This window comes from Columba livia, chromosome 8 (genome assembly GCF_036013475.1).
Source record: "Columba livia isolate bColLiv1 breed racing homer chromosome 8, bColLiv1.pat.W.v2, whole genome shotgun sequence".
Taxonomy (NCBI): Eukaryota; Metazoa; Chordata; class Aves; order Columbiformes; family Columbidae; genus Columba; species Columba livia.
The window spans coordinates 31,566,036-31,586,272 of NC_088609.1; the positions used below are offsets into that span (position 1 = coordinate 31,566,036).

The following is a 20,237-nucleotide window of genomic DNA, read 5'->3' on the forward strand; positions in this document are numbered from 1 at the left end:
ATCAATGTACACACGTGTCTTCTTCTGTCTCCTCTCTCTGGTTCTGACCTCAACCTTCTCCTTGCCAGGTTTCCAGGTTTTGATGTTTCATGAACTCGACTAGATAAATATGCATATTAAAGTATATCTGAACATAGGGAATTAAAAGTAATTGCAAAACAAAGTAGAAAAGAAAGAAATAATAACAAGCAAATTAAGATTTTGGGGAGAGGACACAAAGTTTATCCGCACAGCTCCCAAATTGCTCACTGGTCTGCTTGACGGGGAATATAATTAGAGAGGATTAATTTGGGGAGGGTCGTGCTGTGTGCCGGTCATCACAGTCCACTAAAGCGTCCCTGTATGAACGAGTGCGGTGTAATTTAAACTGAGATAACCTTTTATATTTCTCATACTCAGATGTAAGTGAAAATACGAAGGTTTTCCTCTGGCATGCTTACTCGTTTAGACGATGATAACATTTGCTAAAGAAGCAGATCTGGATAGCTGGGGATCCACTCTAGAGGTATGATTTGCACACACACTGTTGCATATATGTGTGTATGTACTGATTTTTCAGTGACAAATTTACTGTTCATTTCACTAATCCAAGCCTTTAAATACCTTTCAAAAAGCTGCTGTGAAGTAGTGGTTCTCATAATAACTTAAAAGTGGGGAAGTGGGAAAAAAATGTGAAAAATTAAGCTTGGTCTTGTAAGGACTGATTTAAACACACTCTGCGAATATCTACATTGAGAGTGTCATGACCTTGTCCATGGGCTTTAATACACAGAATTATGATGAGGAAATTATGGAGGAATTATGGAATTATGATGAATTTGCCATTATGATGGTGTGTACGGTCTGTAAATCCGGTCCATGAGTTTAACACTCCCTTGCTGAATTTGATTAAGTAGTGCTGACTTGGACTGATGTGCTCTAAAGAGCAAAGTATCTCCATAAGGCTAACAAAAGTAAGAGTTAATACAAGTGGTGTCCTTCTGGAAAAGCTTTAGAAATATCTAAACCTGGAGGAAATTGAATGGGAGGTTGTTTTTTTAAGCTACTAACACAAAACCCAGAACAAAGATAACGTAGGTGTATGCGTTATGTTACAGATTTTTGCGTGATGCTTCCGCTGCTGTTCCAACTTGTGATCCCCTCAGTTCAGAGGAGGGTGCAGATCCATCTATGTATTTCCATACACCAATCGTAGATTTTTATGTTCTGTGTTTAGGATTAGAGATAGTTACTTAAGATGTGTATTCTTAAGAGCAAAACCGTTGCTCTCTTCTCTGTTAATAACATAGGAACACATGGGTCATACGGATGTTCTTTAGTCTTGACCTAATCTCAGTCTCAAAGCTTGTGTCATTTGTGACCAAGCATCTCACTTTTCCAAGAGAACATTTAGCAAAAAACACAGCGCGGTGGCATTTCTGTCTCACGTATGTGCCTGTCACTGCCCAAAAGATCACATTCCCCAGTCCTTCAGGCAAACAAAGCCAAGGAGTGACTGGGCGGGATCACAGATAGGGAGCTATGAGGTGTCAAGAGACGTCAGCAGATAAATCAGCTGAGAGAAGAGCAAAGAATTGAAGCTGGTTACCCAGTCGAGCCGTCTTTCCGCATGGTGAAGAGCTGGACAGGACTGTGTCCTGGGGAAATATCCCAGAATTGCAGTCTTCGGTGAAAATTAAATACGGAATCAACCAGGGCTCAGAGAATGATGCATCAGCTCATGCAGGGACATCTTTGTTACACAGAAGAGAATCTGGCTGTCGGTGATGAGCATCCCTATGGAAAATGTATTTTTTAATCTTCCAGCTTTACTAACAATGATTTGTTAAAGCTGAGCAGGTTGAGTTGAATAGTGAAAACCACAGCTGGTAAGTATTTCTCCTTTGGTTTCTTTTATCTTTCTTGGTTGTGAGTAATTGATATTACACACTATGATGGAGATTGTGTTTTCCTTGCTTTTTGGGCATGTTATGAGCTCATAGCACATTGCACAGATGGACTTATATAGATATAGAGGGCGTGTGTCTGTACATACCTGGCACATCCAGCCACATAATCTGGTACTTACGGGATTTTCGGAGAATCTGGTGTGAAAAAATAATTTGGTGTGTTTGAAACTCTAGACTTAAATCCAATCTGGATAATAAATTTCTAGTATGTAATTTCTGAAAGGTCTGGCTGTAGATAAAATTTTAGATAAAATCTTTAACCATTTTTGGAACTCGTGGTCATCTCACTTTAGATGTAGATGGTTTCAAGCTGAAAAGCCAAGTGGTTGACATGGATGCAGAGGCTGAGTGTGGTGCCCACACTTCCATCCAATCGCTCAGTCTGTGGATGAGAAAACAGCACAGATATTTCTCTAATTTAGGAAGGAAGTTCAAGACTCCTGTGCGTTGCATAACTGCAATAAAAACACGCAGACCTGTTCTGGCATCGGCGGAGTTGGCATCGGCAAGAAACCGCATGCTTTGCTAGAACAAACAGTTCCCGATGAAGACACAGTGCAAACACAGGGGTGTCCTCCTCGAGATTCTTGCAATTCTGTTCAGCTTTTACCACCGTGCTAAATTTAAACTGGAAATATAATTTCCATTTAATTATTAGTAAAGGAGCGGTTAGTTTTTTTCTACCGCATCTTTCTTTGCTAATGACCCTCTGTGTCTGCTGGACTACTGGGTGTTTTCTCTCTGAGTCATTACTCCTGTCTGGCAGATGAATAAAATCCACTGTGTATGTATAAAACTGAAAAATCTACTCGTACTGGGTATTCCTGGCACAAAACAAGGGCGCTGTGTGGGGAGGAGGAATTAGTTATTTCTACTCAGGATTTTACCAGTTTTCAGGAAGAATGGGTTCATGTTGGCAATGAGTGTTTTCTGACAAGACAAGCGAGCACCTTTAACCTGGTTTTATAAACTGAGCTCAGTTTGAACTGTAACAATCGCAGCCTTCACAAATGTTAAAATTATTGCTCAGTTCTCAGAAACATTTAAATGTGTTACACTGAAGAATAAATATTTCAAAACGAAAATGTTTAGGGCAAAAAGGTCTGGACCAAGATATATTCTTAAGACTTAAAAAGCAAATCAGACTTTCAAAACTTCAGATGTTGTTTAGTTCAAGCTTGGGTTAAAAATGCCGCTTTATACCCAGGAATAGTAGCCCGCCCCTCCAAAACTCTAACATTCCTTCTTAAGGGAGTTTTACAAAACCAGCGGCTTAAGACAGGACAGCATATTAGAAAACAAAGTTTAAGTGAAACGTTGTCAAAAAGAATAAAAAGGAAATCCCACAATCTCAAGTGCAAAACTCCTTGAAATATCCAGTAGACTGGTGATGGGTTGATGAACAGTAAATCACAGATAATCAACCAGAATGGTTTCCTTACAGAAGTAAATACCCAGACAGTTATTAGTTAGTTAGTTGATTATCTCTAAGTGAATATTAATCAAATGTTGGACATTTGGGGAAAAAAAAAAATGATTGGACAGCTTTGATGAGAATTGTGATTAAACTGATGAACCGAATACTAGTGGTGCTTTCATAAGAGAATACTGTATTGTTTTGAATTTGTAGCAAAACAAAGAAAAGGGCATAGATGTAAAGATATAATAATATTTCATTATGTTTTTCTTCTACTGCTGGTTTTAAGCTTCAAATGGATGAAGTATTAGAGAGGTCTGTGTATGGAGAAACCTGAAATGACACTGTACGGCAGGAGGTATTGAAGACCGAAAAGGATAGAAGTAAATTTGCAGTAATGAGTAGCTGAAGAAATAAGGACAAAAGTACACAAAGTGAAAATCAGGATATAAAATAACCTGAAAAAATATAGAGAAAAATAGGAAAATAATGATGCCGTTGAAATTCTGGTACAACAATTCACAGCAGGTTTGTCACAAGTCCCCAGGAGGTCGGTCCCATCCCATACCAGAGGGGGATGTAGTAATTTGTTATGCACTTGCACCGAGATCATGGCATTCCCTTCCGAGCAGAAGACGGCTGGATAAGGGCAGAGCAGACCCAGAAATGAAGAAGGGAAGTGGCTGGAAGGTTCGGGTGATGAGAGGGCATTGAAGTAGGTAAATATAGTGCATAACTTGGCTAAAGGACAACTCGCCGGTCATCGAACTATCTATGGACATTGCAAAGGCATAGACAGGAGGATGGAAGAAGAGTTTCAGGTGCGTGTAAAAATAGCAGCGAAGTAACGGAGGAAGCATTCGTGTGGATGGAAGGGAGCGGACCCTGTGAGGATGATGTCTCCCAGGCCATCATGTTGGATTGGTGGAAACGGGAGGGTGCAGAACAGCTCCTGAGGAATGGGGAGGAGGTGGCTGCTAGCGAGAAGCAAAACGGGCACCAACAGAATCCTGTTCCTTCCCCTTCCCAACCACGCTTGGGTCGTCCTCTCCTTGCTGCACTGGATCTGACCTCTGGAGGACAATGTTTCTGCTGAGCAGTGGTGGTTCACCTCCCAGAGCCTTGCCAGGTCCAGCTTATTCAAACGTTTTATCTCAGCAGCTGAGAATTCATTCGGTCCTGCTTAGCACATACATTCCATAGGAATGACAGCAGGTTTGTAGTTAGCAGCCCGCACGTTAATTGCCTTTATTCAAGCGATTGGTAGCAAGGAGCTCTGGTGTTAAGAGAGTCCAAATTCAAGGCTGGCCCGGGCCCAGAGGAGATGCCCATCCAGAGTCGTCACAGGAAGAAACGGCCCTTGCCTACAGCGACACCAACTAATCGACCAGTCATTTTGGAAATGTTAATATTCCAGGTCTGTTCTTTAGTGATGTGTTATATTCCTAGTGGGCCAACATAAAATCTATCAGGAGGCTTGAGAATGTAACTGGAAGAATGGACTGCAAGTGGATAAGGTTTATGGCAGAAGGATTTGTTCGGTGACCTCTACCCATCGGTGGTGTTACAATAAATTCGAAGGAAACACACCTAGGAAATTGGTTGTTTGAAACAAATAATGGCCTGAAAGAGTAGCGTGCAGCCTTAGGCAAAGCTTAAAACCAAAGACGTAGCGAATTAATCATTAACCACGTAGAGATTTGTTTTCGACAGTTTATTATAAGAAAAATAGTGTTTTAATGTCATGTCTGAGAATTATTACTCAAGCTTTAGAAATTTCTCCTGGTTAGGCCTAGGATGGTTGACACGTACAGAATGGAGAAAGGATTTTGTCTTGACAAAGTGAATTAATTTCCTGGAGGGAAATGCAGGATCCCGTAGGATGCTGAATAGAAGGTGGCCATCTGTGACCCATTTCAGACCAGCCTTTAAGTGCACAATTAAAATAAAGCAAAGGCTTAAATTTGTTTTACGTCATTGGGACTGCAACAGAGCTCCAGTGATGTCCTGATTAGAACAACTTCCATCACCTCGTACTTCTGTGATCTAAAACTGGACTAAACCAGAAGCTCTTAAAGCCCATGTGCTCTTTTATGTGGCATTAAATGTGCAGTGACAAGCCATCTTCAGAACCAGAACTTGTTGGATTATTTATTGCAAATTTTTATATAGCTTTTGCACAGTTTTCTACCCAGGAAGCCTCATTTGGGGTCATACAGAAAGATGTTTCATTAGGGGAGAGGCAGCAGGGAAGACTTTTACTAATATACTCGTTGAATTAGATATTCTTGTACCACATGAAAAAGGAGTAATGAGGTAGCCAGCAAGGAAACAAGAGTTTTGTTCTGATAAGCAGAATGCTGGAACAAGCTCCGTGTTCTTGGCATCAAATTAGAGAGGACGCTGGTGTAAACTGTGCTGAACGTGTCACCAAGCGCAGTTCAATGTTTAGCGAGCAGAGTTGTGCTTGCTGAGATTGGAGTCCTGACAACGCTTGCTGAAGGCTGCTGGTGATTTATGCTCCTTCAGAAGTTGTAACAAAACCCAAACAAGCAGAACAAAAGAAGAAAGGCCGGGGTCTGTGAACTCAGAAGCGAGGAGTGCAACCGCAGCTAGAGGTGCCTGCTTTGTATTCAGTGCTCTTTTCACAAGTGCTGCTTGTGCAGAACTCCACCAAGCAAAAGGAAGAACAAAGAAAAGATAGATTCTGGAAGCATCTCAAGCATAAGATCTGCTTTGTTCTCTTTCATTTGCTGCTTCTTTACTATTTCTAATAACTTGCGTGCTTGGGTTCCTTATTACCATGTTAATTCTTCACTGGAGTCTTTATGAAATTACCAGTGTAGTCTGTCTGCTGTTTTTCTCACATGTTTCATTCACTTGACTGCTCCTCCCAGTATCCTGCCAGAAGACTATGTCCTTCTGCCAGTAATGAGCTGGTTTGTCTACTGAAACATTCCACTGTCACCTATTAACAAAAATAGAGTTTAAATGTCAAACTGCAATTGTTTTTTCTTCAGCTGTCTTACTTGGCAACTTCGCAGGAATAAGCCCTGCTCTACTGATGGTAAGTACGGAGTTATGTCACTTAAGGGAATTTAATTTGGGCATATCCAGGAATGGAAAGAAGCATAATCATTGAGGACTAAGCTGCTGCACCCATTTAGTCGTCAATAAAAGAGATTATGCTCCATCAAATAATAACATCCTCTGCCAATTGGCTTATAAGGTTTGATTTATTTGGCAAATTATTGCATATTCTTTTCCAGTAGATAGTGATACTTGTAAGGGACAAGCAGATAAAGTATGAAGTTAAAGGGGGTTTCATAAATTGCAACACAATCCTCTGATGTATTTAGATTGTATTTACTTGAAATGGGGGATTGCAGGCTCTTCCTTTCCAGGCAAGAAAGCCATTTTTCTGGTCTTCTGCAATCTGGTTTTGATTGTCCCCCGAGGCAGTGGATGAAACTTGCAGTTTAAAGGGAGGATTCTGGAGAAGAAGTGACAGACGCTGCCCAGTGAGATGGTCGCACCTTCGTTCACTGTCGCCTCGCTGGCGTTGGCTGATAATGTACATTGGAGAAAAGAAAATCAGAAAAGGTCAAATATCCTGCCCAGCATTCAGCAAGCAATGGTTTAAGAACTTACAGAGGCTGAGGTAATGCCCCTAATACTGCATTTAATGGCTGCAAATGGACACGTCCTTCATCTATTTCTCTAATCGCCGAGTTCGTTTTGTATTTGGACCTATATCTTCTGGTAGGGATCTCCAACAGTATCTTCTGGTAGGGATCGCCACAATTTTCTTATGTCACAAAAGCTACTTGATCCTAGGAGGGCCCAGTTCATTACGATAAGACGTCCTGAGTGTAAAGCACAACCAGTGTTGCTTTAGGAATTTCTTTCTTTATCTCCATACCTAAAAAAATAACTAAAGGTTTAAGAGAATGAGGAACATCACCTGGACTCGGTTTGTAACTCAAAGTTGTGCAAAAAGGCAAATCAAAAAGCACCAGGTTCTGACACATGAAATGCAGATTTATATTTTCTTCCTATATTAGGTTGCCCGGGTTTGCCTGCAGATTTGTATGAAAAACAATATTTCTGAAGGCATCACGTGTTATTGGCATTTCCCTGTCGATCTCTGTGTCAGCCACTTCAAATATTTCTAGATTTCCCTTGTATTTGGTAATTTCTGCTTGCCAAGCTGCCTGTCAGTTTGTTATTTTGAGGAGGGTGACAGATTGCTGCTGGGTGGGGTGATGTTTGGTTGGGCTTAATGTTTTCCAGCCCTTTCTGGCAGCAGATGTCTTCAATCACTAGAATATTTGACTTTAGAAATAAATAATAGTGCATATAATTAACCGCCGCGATCAAATTGATAAGTAGCAGCAACTCAAAAATTCAGCTTTCAAATAGGGAGAAGCCTTCAGGCTTATTCTGCCTGTGAGCATGTATAAGATCAAGGATTTCGTCTCTGAGAAACAGCTGGCTCCTGAACTTCTTGTTTTCAGTCACGTATTAAAGCAAACATTTGAGGCATGTTTGACTTCCAGATGATCTGTTCCTTATAGTGCAAAACAAAAAGATAGTTTTCTCATTCTGCAAATGTAAAAATTGTTCGCTTGTGCGCATTCTGCAAATTTGGACGCAATTCTTCCCAACCTTCAAAAATTGCAGGTTGAGAGATTGTTCTGTACTAGACTTATTTTGGATTATTAGATGTTTGGTACCAGATACCATTTGTAAATTAAGGTTCAGCTGCTCCAGAAATATTGAAAATGCAAATTCGGCCTCAGTCCACAGTCTTAGTTTCCCTGTAATGGAAATTAACGGCGTATCCGTAACGCTTACTGGTAGAACAATTCTCTATATTTGAGTTTAAATTGTTTTATGGAGTGTTTCTTTGTGATAAGGGAATATGTTTGTGTGCTTTGCTTTTGTCATAATAATATAGTAGATTTAGGGAATGAGGTTTCCTCATTAAGGAGTCAAGGACTCCTTAATGGTATCTTGTAACTTTATTGAATATTATAACATATTAAAAAATAAGTCCGCCTCCCTGCCTAGTGTAGTTTCTCCTATTGGTCTTTGATGTCGGTTTTTTATGTCTAACTTAGTTTATGGACATGAGACAAATGAAGTAACATTTAGAAGAATGACCACAAAATAACCCAAAAGAGATTCAAGCAGAATTTACCAGCAGCAGATGCAACACTCTTTGGAAACAGCACCTGAGGTTTTCACTGCTCCTGGCCTTCCGTTTGAATTCCCAGTGTGGGCGTCGAGTTTCTTCTTGTGCTCACAGCAAAGCTCGGGTTGATCTAAGCCGAAGAACATGCAGAAGAGTAATGGGTGTTATGAAAAAAAAGACAAATCCCTTTAGCACACAGGATAAATTGGAAATCTGGGCTTAAGTGACAAAGAAAACAGAGAAAACGGGAGGTGAAATGGTTATTGAAGGGGATGCGGCTGAAATGTTCATTTTCTTAACTGCCTGAGCAAATAGTTCCACTACAAACAGAACTGTATTAATCTGAAGAGGAAAGACATTTCTGGAGTATTTTAAACTTTTAATTGAAACAGGAAAAAGAAGAAACACTTCAATACTTCAGAAGAAAAATTAATGCTGAAGTGGTACACTGGAGATTTGCTTACGGTGGTATGTTACAGTAGTGGAAATGTTGTTGTAAATAACACAATGAGAAACTTTGCCATCGCTAAAAAAAAAAAGGCATTATAACCGAAGTGTGCTCATTTAGGAGAGGAAATGTGCAAGTTACCCTTTAACTGCAGTGTTGCCTTTGAAGAACCTGAATGAAGTATGCAGAAAACCGGTGAGCCATGATGTTAACAATAGTGTGTCAAGGGAATGTTTATTATGCAATAATTCTCAAAAGGGCAGACAAGGTTGTCCAAACACTACCTTCAGCTTTTTAACAGAAATAATTTATCTCCTGAAAAGTGTTTCTCCAATATAAACTGTGGGCTTCTTTCAGTTTTCTTGCGATGCTTGGGTGGGTTCTTTGCAGAAAACAACATCTGCTCGATGGAAGCCTTGGCCCTCTCCAGGACTCTACACACAACCTGCTCCATACTGTCCATGTCAGAAACTTCTTTCTAAACATTTTGGGTTTTTTTAATCATGCAGTTAACTAGTGTGGTCGATTTAACTTCTTTTGATTTCTGTGTTGATGCAGTTTTGTCAGATCACAAAGTCTTCATTGGTTGCTGATATTTAGGTTGAATTTCAAACTGAAATGTATTTCTTATGGTTTTCCCCTTACACCTTCTCTGTTCCTTGAGGTGCATGCGGGGTGTAACAGGAGCACTCAAGGACGACAGCAAATTGTGGAGAATCTAAATAAGTGTAATGCATCCATTCTGCAAACAGCAGAAGGCGATGGGATCCTCCCAGTGGAGCTGTTCTTCACGGGATGCGCTTAGAGGGGAAGTTTCAGTAAAAGAATTTTGGGACAGAGTGATAACAGAAATAAAAGAGCAGCTCACGTAGCGGAATTTTGAGCTGTGATTTTGCTGTGTGCAGCCTATCGCTCGATTCGGTCTCGCTGCAGGGCCAGGAGCTGGCGTACTACTGATTTTTTTAGCGACGGTTGTAGGGCAGAGTTGCGACTTCTAGACTAGTGAATTCTTACTTCTTCACAGGCAATATTGAATTGCTTCTATAAATATGTTGATAACAACGTAATTTTTTCAAGGGTGAATCATGCCTCAGAAATCCACTCTGAAGGTGTCAACCACCCTTTAGGTGATCCAGTTTCATAAACTGGGATTTTTGAAAACGAATGTAAGATATCCACAATCCTCTCATGGATTAATAACTGCTTAAAAGAGGGGAAAAAGGATAGGAAGGAGTGTTCAGTTTTCATAACTGACAGCGATAACCAGTAGAATCTCATGTTGGAGCCTGTGCTATTTAATATCTTCATTCAAGCAAAAGGGGAGGGAGGGGAGGGGAGGGGAGGGGAGGGGGAGGGAGGGAGGGGAGGGGAGGGGAGGGGAGGGAGGGGGGAGGGGAGGGGAGGGGAGGGGAGGGGAGGGGAGGGGAAAGGGTAAGGGTAAGGGTAAGGGGAAGGGGAAGGGGAAGGAAAGGAAAGGAAAGGAAAGGAAAGGAAAGGAAAGGAAAGGAAAGGAAAGGAAAGGAAGGGAAAGGAAAGGAAAGGAAAGGAAAGGAAAGGAAAGGAAAGGAAAGGAAAGGAAAGGAAAGGAAAGGAAAGGAAAGAAAGGAAAGGAAAGGAAAGGAAGGAAGGAAAGGAAAGGAAAGGAAAAAGGGAAGGAAAGGAAAAAGGGAAAGGAAAGGAAAAAGGGAAAGGAAAGGAAAGGAAAGGAAAAAGGGAAAGGAAAGGAAAGGAAAAAGGGAAAGGAAAGGAAAGGAAAGGAAAGGAAAGGAAAGGAAAGGAAAGGAAAGGAAAGGAAAGGAAAGGAAAGGAAAGGAAAGGAAAGGAAAGGAAAGGAAAGGAAAGGAAAGGAAAGGAAAGGAAAGGAAAGGAAAGGAAAGAAAGGAAAAAGGGAAAGGAAAGGAAAGGAAAGGAAGAAAGGAAAGGAAAGGAAAGGAAAGGAAAGGAAAGGAAAGGAAAAGGAAAGGAAAGGAAAGGAAAAGGGAAAGGAAAGGAAAAAGGGAAAGGAAAGGAAAAAGGGAAAGGAAAGGAAAGAAAGGAAAGGAAAGGAAAGGAAAGGAAAGGAAAGGAAAGGAAAGGAAAGGAAAGGAAAGGAAAGGAAAGGAAAGAAAGGAAAGAAAGAAAGGAAAGGAAAGGAAGGAAAGGAAAGGAAAGGAAAAAGGGAAAGGAAAGGAAGGAAAGGAAAGGAAAGGAAAGGAAAGGAAAGGAAGGAAAGGAAAGGAAAGGAAAGGAAAGGAAAGGAAAGGAAAGGAAAGGAAAGGAAAGGAAAGGAAAGGAAAGGAAAGGAAAGGAAAGGAAAGGAAAGGAAAGGAAAAAGGGAAAGGGAAAAGGGAAAGGAAAGGGAAAGGAAAGGGAAGGAAAATAAATGTTTAATAGTGAAGAACTAGTTTTGCAGCTAAGAGAATGATCTGTGTAGCCTGAACTGCAGCACATATACACAGATGTGGATCCAAATTCACTCTTTCTGTTTAGGAAGGGGCAAGCTCAGCAGTCAGCAAAAGGCAAGTAGGAAGTTTAAAAATAGTGAGGAAGAAAATGGAAAACAAAGAAAACCATCGTTACTGTGTGAACTCACAGCTTTGACGGACACATGTCTACTCAGCCATCTTGGGAAGAATGTTGGGAGGACAAATTGTAGATGAAAGACCAGTGACTTATGCAGCTCAAGAAAAAACCTTCAGCTTGGAGAAGAGGTGACAGACAAAAGTCTGTAAGTGGTTGGTGATTTGGAGAAGGTGTGCAGAAAACTACTCACTGTTACTTACAGCACGAAAACTCAGCTTCAGGCAATAAATGGCCAACCTTTAAACAAACATACCAAAGAAAGTAAATTTTCTACCCACTTAAATTGTGGGATTTCTAGGCATAGGAAGGTACAGAGACTGAGGGCATGCCATCGAAAAGGTGAGACAGATAAGAGTTATGTGTTTTTTTATTGTTTACTTTTATTCTGTAGCGTAAATGATACTCCAGGGTATAATGTAATAAAATATTTGGTCCTGTGCTCATCTCCTTTAAATGAAATGCTTCTAAGTGGTCGTAGCCCAGAGCTGCCTCTTCTTTGAGCAGGAGGTTGGACGAGAGAAACATGTCGAGGTCCCTCCCAGCCAGAGTTACTCTACAATCCCATCATTTTCTGAGGTCAGATGTTACAGATGTAATAGCAGACAGTTCGAGAGACCAACTTCTTCCTTAATATGAAGGTTTCACCCGACGTGCTGCACTTCAAGCTCTCAGAAGATATTTCAGGACCGCAGGACTGTGTCTGAAACCCACTGTTATTTTTGCCTTGATGTTTGTTTCCATAACTGCCATGGGTGAGTTGGCCACAACCCCAGAAAACCACCGTGTAGGTGGCAGGAGGGACAGAAAGAAGAGATCAGACACCTGAGCAGAATTCCCTTCGAGTGCAAACTTTCCTCATTCACAGTGGAAAGTCCTCCAGAACAATTCGTTATTTTTTTAAGCGATAGGGGGAATGTTTGCGTGTGGATGTGGGGGAGTAAATGCAGAGACAAACTGGCTTACAGGAAATTTCACTTTCTGCTGTACCGATATGCCTGATAAATAGTATTAGAGGAGCAAACTGGAAATTTAGGGTGCATTTATTGTGCCAGACAGCAGTGGTAGGAGGAACTGGATGGCTGCTGATTGCTGAGGATCCAGCTGTGGGCAGGAAACCAGCCTCACCGCGTAGGTTATGCAATTGATAAGCAAATGGCCTATTTTTCACCAGAAGCAATCTTAATAGCAAGATTTATAATTCTCCATCATCCCACAGTGTTATATACAATGGATTAAATTATTTTCACCACAGAAAGGTGGTTTTTTTTTTTGAGGACCAAATGACTCCGTGGAGGTCTTGGGAACATGGAATGGAGGTGGTTTTGTATGGTATAGCTGGGGTTTGTACGCCTGGTCAAAGAGTGTTTGTTCTGATACATTATGAAGCATCTGTGCTTAAGACTGACTGGAAGAAAACACTGGGTTTGTGTTAAAAAAATATCCCTTTTTGTCTGCTCAGTTGCTTGTTTGTCCTGATATGCCCAGTCTGGCTTTTCCACAGTTCTCCTCAAGTTGTGTCTGGGCTTTGTCGCTCCGCAGCAGCACGGCCTCTGTCATTTGTCACAGCTGCCCTCTCAAGTCTGCTTCACAAGAGACCTCGGGCTGCTTTGTACTTCACAATTCTGCTTCCCACACCCTCTAATTTCCTCACCGCAGCTCCTGGCTCGTTTCCATCAGAAAGGAGCTCATGGTCTGGGGGCTGTTGATCACTGGAGGGACATCTCACACCACAGGGTATCGCAGCACCAGCAGCAGGTCGTTGTTAGTGGGTTGAAATGATCTGAAATAAAGCAAAACAATCATGTAAGAGAGAACAGAAGGAGGTTTCTTAACCCACATCATTCAGAGATTAGTTGACCCCACAAAATCTTACAGGGTGAGGTGAGTAAAGAGCTGCAGTGTGTGAAGAACGAGAGATGGGGGAAGGCATCTGCTCAACTGGTTTTGTTATGGGGAAAAAAGAATCATAGTACACTACCCATAATTTTCTTGAAATAGGATTAATACCAAAAATAACTTTCATAGTATTACACAAAATAACGGGAACAGTCATAATGTAAAAGAAAGTTTTCCATTTCTTCTTGCGTCAAAAGGAAAGAGGAATTTTTACTTGCTAATTAGTCAGCTCCTTATCAAGAGTCTGCGTTGTTCCCTTGGACAGGAAGAAATCGGAGTCTTGCTACTCGGAACTAAGGGAGTTTGGATGGCAATACCGGAGTTCCCCGATTTGTTGGGTTTTCTGTTTATTTTTGCATGTGCTATTTGCAAAACCACAGAGGGCTATAACAAGAGCTGTACTGCGGGAATGGTGTTTCAAACGCATTTAAAATGCCAAGAAAGAGGGTTGGAGCTGAAGCCTCGGTTTGCAGATAACCCTTCCTTGGCACAGCTCAGGGACAGCTTGTCAAGCCTGTGAGCTTGTGCGTGCCTGGAGCAGGACTGTAGTACGTGTAAATATTGTAGATGCATCCAAATAAGAAAATTTGGGGAACTTAGAGCACAGGAAGGGCGATCATACCCTCAGCCTTGCCAATCAGTCTCCAAAGGGAAGAAAGTAACTCCTTAAGAACAATCGTATTCATGCCACGGCTCCAAACCATCACCGAGCTTTTCTGACACATTTTAAATAGAGTCCTTTGCTCCCAAAAGACGAGTTTCTGGTGATTTTCAGACAGTAGTTGACGTGGAATAAGACCCAAATAGTGACACCATTGTGGTTCTGCTGCATTTTTCTGGTTACTGCTCCCTCAAATATGCCCCGTGAGGAAGTGAGTGAAGAGGTTGGCCACATCAAATAGGAGTTTTCTGAGCTGGCAGGCCTGGGTTTGCTCTCTAAACATAAACTCGTCTTTCTTTGTGGCAGCCCTCCCAGGACAGCACTTTCCTCCCATGCCTTTTTTCCTTACCAGACAAGGCAGAAAATCAGGTTAAAAGTAATGGCCGGAGTTGCTCAGCTCTCGCAGTGCATCATAGCAGGAGACCAGTGAGATGATGGAGAAAATGAGGTTTCTGGCTCGCTGGCCTCTAATTGTGGCTACCAGTTTACTACATGTTAAGGCATCTTGTTAACAGAATGTGAATGCCCCCCATTTCCCCCTCATTTGTGGAAGGGAACCCTTTGGTTTTCTGTGCTTTGAGGAGCTCCTAGTTGAGTCATTTAAGCCTTTTTTCTTTTTCTTTTTCTCTTTCTCTTTCTCTTTCTCTTTCTCTTTCTCTTTCTCTTTCTTTTTCTTTTTCTTTTTCTTTTTCTTTTTCTTTTATCTCAGCTTTTTTTACAGCCACATTTTTCAAAGGAGCAAGTCCCTATTTAGATGCGCAAAGCCTCAGCGAATTCTGTTGTAAAACTTAGAACTGGGTATTTGGAAAGAGCTTGACGTCAACATCAAAGTGAAACTTGGTCTCGTCTTTTGTTGTCTCTAGAGAAGAACTGGCTTCTTTGAGATCTGTTTTGTTGAGGGCAGTAGTTACGGGTGAGCAAGAGCCAAGGTTCAGGCCTGTGTAGAAATACAGCAAATAACACCTCAATTTATAAATATAAAAATATATTTATAAATATATAAATATACTTCAGTATATTTCCATTTTAAATCCTTTGAAGCAAACCAGGAAAAAATGTAGGATGGCACCTTAAGGTCATCTCAAATCTTTGCAAAGGGGAAAAGCGATGGAATTAATAAAGATCACTGTGTTGCCGTTAACGAGAAGCCGGTGGCATAATTTGAATAAGGCGTGATGGGGCTGTGGTTCAGCCTAAAATATTTGGTGGTGCTGAGGTGTGACGGGGAGCAGGAGCCTGGCACAAAAAAGACAGTGACAAGAGGTGACTTCCATGTGTGCTTTGCGCTAAGCCTCAGGGTGGTGAAATATTGACTTGAAAGTCAGAATTCGCATTGCAGAGACTGTTCTCGCTGAGCTGAAAGGTTTATAAACGGACACCCCGTGTCCCCGGGTGCACTGTTGGTTAGAGCTGCTGGGTCCAAACTGCCTCTTTATTGATCTGCTGTGCCGCCAATTGGGGCATCTCTGCACCTTTTCATCCTGTTGCTCTCCAAATTTGTTGCCTGTTTCTGTAATTCGGACCCACGGTGGGGTGAGGAAGCACCACCTGACAGTTTTGAGAGGAGATCGTGGTAAATGTTGTGTAAAATGGGCAGAATTGCCATTCCTGTCCGTAGTTCTGAGGATTTTGGGTGCTCTTGCAGCCCTGACAAACCCTGAGTGGGAGCGGCCACGGGCTGAGGCGGGACATTCACACAGGGGCCAAGCGGGACGTGGTGTGTGGTTTTTTTTTTATTATTATGATTTTAATGCAAACTTCCATTTAGCCGTATGATAGCTATTTGACTTTTTTTTTCACTTCAACTTCATGCTTCTTGCGGGGAGGCCCCGCGGAGCCCATAGCGCCGGGCAGAGCCAGCGCTGCCCGCCCGGCCGCCGCCGCTCTCCTCAGGGCAGCGCGCGGCGCCCTTAAGGCGTCCCGTCCGCGGAGCCCGCTCGCCAGCCCGGCCGTGGCCGTGCGGGCCCCCGGAGCGGGGAAAGGCAGATAGCCATACCCACCCCCGGAGCGGGGGACAGCAAACAGCCATACCCACCGCCGGAGCTTTGCCCCCGCAGCCACCCCGGCCGGCCGGCCGGCGCCTCACGCCTCCTTAAGAGGCGGCGGTCAGCTGACGGCTGGCGCCTCCCCCGCCGCGCCGCTGAAAAGTGCCGAGTGCCCGCAATGGGGAACGCGACCGTGCCCCGGCCCGGAGGGACGGCCGAGCCCGCGGGACCCCCGGCTACCGTAAGCGCGGTGCCTCCTTCTTTAACACGCTCGGCAGCGGGTGGGAAGGGAGGGCTGGCAGCGCGGGGGGTGCCCCCGGCCCCGCGGGCAGGTGGCGGGTTGAGGCGGGGGGAGCACCCTCAGGGCGGGCAGGGGCGCGGCGGTGCCGAGAGGGCCCGGCCGCCCGCCCTCCCTCTCTCCCCCGCGGCGGGGCTATTGTAGTGGGGGTCTGCCGAGCAGCGGCGTGTTCCCGCGGGCGCCGCCTCAAGCACCTGCCCTCCCCGCTCCGGGCAGCGCGGCCGCCGGGGAAGGCGCGTTGACCGCCCGCCTCTCCGCCAGGAACGGCCGCCGTGCGCCGACTGGTCCCCCCCCACCCCCCATCCCCAGGCACGTCCGCGTGTAAAACGAAGGTTTCGTGAGGTAAAAGAAAAGCAGGCAGGGGGAAAAAAGGCGTTTGCAGCGCTGGCGTGTGTCAGCGCGGCGTGTGTGCTGTGGCATCGCGCTGCGCGGGGAAGGAGGGGCCGCCCAAGTCACTTAAAGCGCGTTAGTCACGGGCTGGCCGAGGGGTTCGTGCTCGCCCTGGCCCCGTGTCCCGGTTTTGTTAAAAACAAGACTGGTTCTCTTTTAGTGATTTTTCCTCTCAGCTAAGTGCCTTCTAAGTGCCTGCATATTTTTCTCGGACGCTGTACTTGGTGCTGATAAGAGGACCAACAGAATCGTGCCAGCAGCAACCGCTGCGAATGGCTTTGGCAGCAGTTTCTGTGAACCTGGCCGCGTCGTTTAGTGTAGTGTGTGCAGTGGAGCAACGCATTTTGAAATGTGTAGGGAAGTAAAACAATACATCTGCTAAGGAAAAATTGCACAAAAATGTCAGTGACGGCAGTTTTTCTTTTGGTTCTGATCTAAAAAGGACTGTCAAAGTTCCCATTCGTGACTTACAGCAGGTATCTGTTACGGTACATTATTGCGATGACCACAGACTGCCATCCCGTTTGGCTAGGTTTGCACGTTCCGCTTTGGGGGCAAACTCAAACGCTTCCTGATGGAGGTTCATTTGTCGTCCAGCTGCATCATTTGGAGAAGCTGCTGCTGGGGCGCTGTGACGGTTCCTGTGCTGGTGGTCGCGCCTACTCCCAGTAGCTCACTGGTGAGCACTGGTCAGTCATCTGCCCTCGAGATGCAGCTGCTGGGTTTGGAGGACTGTGCTGGGCTATGACCCTCTGTAGAGCTGGGACACCTTTGTGTCAGACCTGTGGGGACAGCTTTATTTTCTTTCTGCTGGTGTAAGGTTTTGTATATACAGCATAGAGTTAAGTGATCCTCTGCAATTGTCTCTCAGTCTCCACGTTGTCCCTTTACAACCACCTTTCTGCGCTCTCTCATTGTGCTGTGGCAGGAGTACGTAACAGAAGAGAAATGGAAATACTTATTCTTGAATCATCTAATTTAATCTCCTCTTGCGTGGCCAGTTAATCTGCACTGGAAAAGTACCAGTTTGACTCTTGGCACCAAGTGCTGTTTATGACTTAAATTTTTCTTTTTGTCTAATTCTAAGAAAAAAAAAAAAACCAAAAAACAAAAAAAGGCTCATGCTGTTGCTTCACTAAGATTGCATGTTGATTTCATCTTAACAATGGTCAATAAAATACTTTAAAGTTATCATAAGGTGTATGTGGCAACTTTGACAGCATTGGCAGTAGAACTGAAGCCATTCTAGATAGTTGGGACTTGTGAATTCAAACTGAATTAAATGAATTGACCAGCTTGGGCTGGAAAGTATCAGGGGCAGAGTTGTATAGCAGCCAGAGGAGATGTCTCCTGCTTGTACTCAGAATTCAAGCATATGAAAACTGACTATAAAATACGAAGAAAATATGTAGTTTCCCCATGGAAACTCTGCTAGCACGACAGGTGGAAGTTCTGAGTACAGAATGGCTCATGGTGAGTGTGTGGAGTTGAGGTGGGAGATTAAGTTCAAATTTGTGTTTTAGCTTAAAAACACCGCTGTGGATCAAAGCCTACTGGCCCTTCACAGGGCAGGGAAGTGACCTTGGGGGAGCAAAACTGAATTCTTCACTAACTGTTTACTTGACACTGATGGGGAAGCCCATGTTTTGGTGGTTGCCCTAACGGGAAGTACGTGTCAAAAATATCTGACTTCCAGTCTGGAGATGATTTAAGTAATAAAATCAAGCACTTGCTGACAGCTCTGGTTGGTTCAGCTCCCAGTGAAAGCCTGGATGACCACTCACGAGACAAATTTTAAAATTCAATTTACAAGCAGTCTGTTTTTGTTTCATTTACCTCTTTCTAAACAAAAGGTCCATGTAATCTGCGGAAGGATTTCTCTTTCGTTTCATGGACGGTGGCAGCAGAATTGGCTCTCATCTTCCCGAGAGGTGCTGAACCTTCCCGTGTGTGGTGGCCATGCCTCAGTGATATAACAGAGTCTTTCTCACTAGTCTGAAAAACAAATCCCAGAAACCTTAGTAATGGAAATGATCTCATCACTGCCCTAGGTTATAATAACGCAATGTGGTAACAGAATACTTTCAGAAGAACTCTCTTTTTTTTGAAGAAAAAGCACACCCTGGTATCCAGACTTCCCTGAGGGCTTTCATTTACTGTTTACCTCGGAGAAATGATACGAATTTCCTGAATGTACCAATTTCCAGTAGCCTGTGGAATGTCTGGAGCAGCGTTACTCAGCCCCTGGTGCGGGGATGAGAGGGCAACTCTAGGACATGTGAAAGTGGTCCACAAAGTGCCAAGAAGCCCCAAAGGTGATTTTTAAAGAGGTTGTGGGGAGAGTAGAAGTGACTAATGAATATTTAGACTTCAGTCTATTTTTTTTTTTTAAAGTGGAAGATGGCAATACTATTTGAGAGAATTGTTGGACCTTCCTTAGAAAGATCAATTAGTTCTTCAGTGTGAAAGTATAGTATAGAATGATATCATTTCTATAAAAAAAAATAAGACCACAGTCTTGGTGAAGGGAAAAATATCAGACAAATATCGATAGATGATGGGGGAAGTCGCTGTGTGAGTTGCTCAGACTCTTCAAGTGATCCCTGGAGGAGAAACAGGATAAAATTAATATGATCTTAAAGTGGATATCCAACAGGCCACATAATTAATGTGCTAGAAGTGCTTCTTTCTCTCTACTAGCTAAGCAGAGATGAAGACATCTACGTGATAGGAGTTTGAGGTGAAAAGCTTCCATGTACACAACTTCAGAACTACACATGTGTAACATTTGTGTTTTTTGTGGTTATCTGATAATAAAACCATTGAACTGACTCATCTTTGATACTTATCAAATATTTTTCCTTAAAATGATCTCAGCATAACTCTGTAAAACTTTTCTTTCTTTTGCTGCTGGTATTATCAGACAGTTACAACAGCGCTTCTATCCATAGCCAAGATCTGTAGGAATGTGCAGTTTTATAACAAATTATATATTTACAGTTATTAAAAAGTTGTGTGTGTATACAAATAAATACATATTATGAGATCTGTACAAATATGTATTTATTGTAATAAGTGGCAATCACAGCCCCCAAGGGATTTAATTTTAGAAGATGTGTGAGGAACAAGACTGATATGTGGAATGTTGGAGTAGATGGAGATGGTGGAACAAGATCTGGCTTTTGGGAAGCCTTATAGGTTAAGTGTAGAGGATTTATATTATATATATATATATATAATTTTTATTTGCCCTCCCAATTAGCATGTCTGTATTTCCAGCATATAGATTGTAAATGGGACTTGACTCCTAGAACTGTATTTCTCATGCATTTAACTTACTGTGTTACCAACTGGATGCTAAAAAGAAATGCCCCAAAGTAGAGCATTCATTTTGGACTGTTCCAATTCCTGTTAATATCCTCAGGAAAACGAGC

At 43.0% G+C, this 20,237-nt stretch overlaps 1 protein-coding gene across 4 annotated transcripts in view; it reads left to right on the forward strand.

The window, feature by feature from the left end:
- The window catches only part of PLA2G4A (phospholipase A2 group IVA), a 102,251-nt gene that overhangs the window by 11,234 nt on the left and 70,780 nt on the right, over positions 1–20,237 (forward strand). The window contains exon 1 of one of the 4 annotated variants that reach the window (XM_065072805.1): positions 5,956–6,433. The exons of 1 other annotated variant lie outside the window; for it this stretch is intronic. The gene's annotated coding sequence lies outside the window, so the exon portion shown is untranslated. Of the gene's footprint in view, positions 1–5,955; positions 6,434–16,219; positions 16,357–20,237 lie in introns of those variants that run through there. 2 more of the 4 variants (XM_065072804.1, XM_065072807.1) reach the window with 2 other exon arrangements.